Here is a 1,726-nt window from a genome sequence, read left to right as displayed (position 1 = left end):
GGGGGGTTGGGAGGGACGGAGGTCGCTTGGTGGAGTTGAGGTGGCATCCACCAAAGCAGGGGTGTTGAGGAGCAGAGCTACAGCCTGCTCAAGGTGTGGGGGGGTGGGGGCCTGGGACCATCCTGGCAGGGGTCTGAGGTCTCTGGCAGGGAAGGGAAAGAAGGCAGGCAGGCCCTGACATTGGGATTTGGAGATGATGTAGTGATAAAACAGGCTAGCCAGTGTCTCCGTGGCAGCCCCTGCTGCCTCGCCACCCTCCCCCACTCAGAGACTCAGAGTTGTAGCCTCTACACACACACACCCTGCCATGTACACCGAGTCACCATGACACACACAGGGACACACCCAGAGCCTCCAGCCCATTTGTGGAAACACACTCGACCATCAGCACATAGGGACACACAACATCACATAGACACACAGAGAAACCACATGGACTCTCCGACACTCATGAGGAGAATGCGCTTCCAGTACACACAGAGACCACCGCGCAGATCCCTGAAGCACACGCAGCTGCCCACAGGCACAGGCACGGGTCCACACGGGACCCATGGAGGCTCACGCATAGCCGCATCAGTGCTCAGACACACTCTGGCAGGGGCACACGCACGCCAACACACACAGGCTTCCAAGAGCACATGGGAACACACAGCTACCCCATTAACTGGGGACAGAGGAGACAGATCCCTGAGGTGCTCCTGGGATACATCCCCAGAGACATAGGGATACCCAGGGTCAGGGAAACACTCGTGGAAGTGCATACACAGCCACCCAGTGCTCCTGGGACACATCCATGGACTCATGGTCACACACAGACATGACTCAGGGGTCAAGACGCTCAGGTATGTGCAGTCCCAGAGTCCCCCAGCAGAGCCTGAGGACACATGCACGCCCTGCGTCCATGGCAGCTCGCACACCACAGACCTCTCGCTGGAACCTCCTGTCCGAAGCCACACAAGCCTCCCACCCCCACCACACATGTGCAGGCCAGACCCTGGAGTGAGGCCAAGGCAGCTTCTACCCACAGGGACCCAAAGGCAGGGCAGCGGCAGCTCTGGGGGTGGGCGCAGGCTGGCCTGAGGGGTCGCCCCACTGTTCTTTGCGTCCATTCACCGTAGCCTACTCCAGCACCCCCCAGACTTTCCCCTGCCTCATGGGCTCAGGACAGTGTCTCTCGGGACCCGCAGGTGCCCCCTGCCCACCTCCCAGAGCTCTGTCCGTCACACACCTTCAAAGGGCCCCATCTACCTGAGCTGCTCCCAATTGAGGGGATGCCTGCTTTCTCCCAGGGGGCTTGTCCCTCAATTTATCCCAGCCCCCTTACCTGAAACTGTGGCCCCCATCCCCATCTGCTTCCTTGCCCACTCCCATACTCACCCCCTCTCCCGGCTGTCCAAGCTCTCAGCCTCCCTAAGCTCTCCTGCTGTAGGGGAGTGGTGGGGGGGTGCCTGGCCCCTCAGAGGCCTGGGTAAGGGGTACATGATGGTGGGGGACCTGGGTGCGGCTCCAGGAAAAGGAAGCAAGGCAAGCAAGGGAGAGAGAGAGAGAGGCAGAGGCAGGCAGCCAGCCAGCCGGCTTTATATCCCTGCCGTATTGATCCACCATGTCACAGCCCCGGTCGATAGCCAGCCGAGAAAGAGAGAGGGAGAGAAGGGAGGGGAGGTTTGGGGGAGGGCAGCCGGGACCCCTATAGTCCTTGGCCCATCTGGGGCCTTCTTGGCAGGCT

At 60.9% G+C, this 1,726-nt stretch overlaps 1 long non-coding RNA gene across 1 annotated transcript in view; it reads right to left on the bottom strand.

Moving 5' to 3' along the window:
- The window catches only part of LOC105507854, a 5,019-nt gene extending 3,503 nt beyond the window's left edge, over positions 1-1,516 (bottom strand). Inside the window, exon 1 of the long non-coding RNA XR_001001164.1 lies at positions 1,378-1,516. This is a non-coding gene — a long non-coding RNA (uncharacterized LOC105507854). The remainder of the gene's footprint in view (positions 1-1,377) is intronic.
- Positions 1,517-1,726: the final 210 nt, after the last annotated feature.

The sequence above is a fragment of the Colobus angolensis genome, unplaced genomic scaffold, assembly GCF_000951035.1.
Source record: "Colobus angolensis palliatus isolate OR3802 unplaced genomic scaffold, Cang.pa_1.0 Scaffold154, whole genome shotgun sequence".
NCBI lineage: Eukaryota > Metazoa > Chordata > Mammalia > Primates > Cercopithecidae > Colobus > Colobus angolensis.
This window is presented reverse-complemented; position numbering and strand designations above follow the sequence as displayed.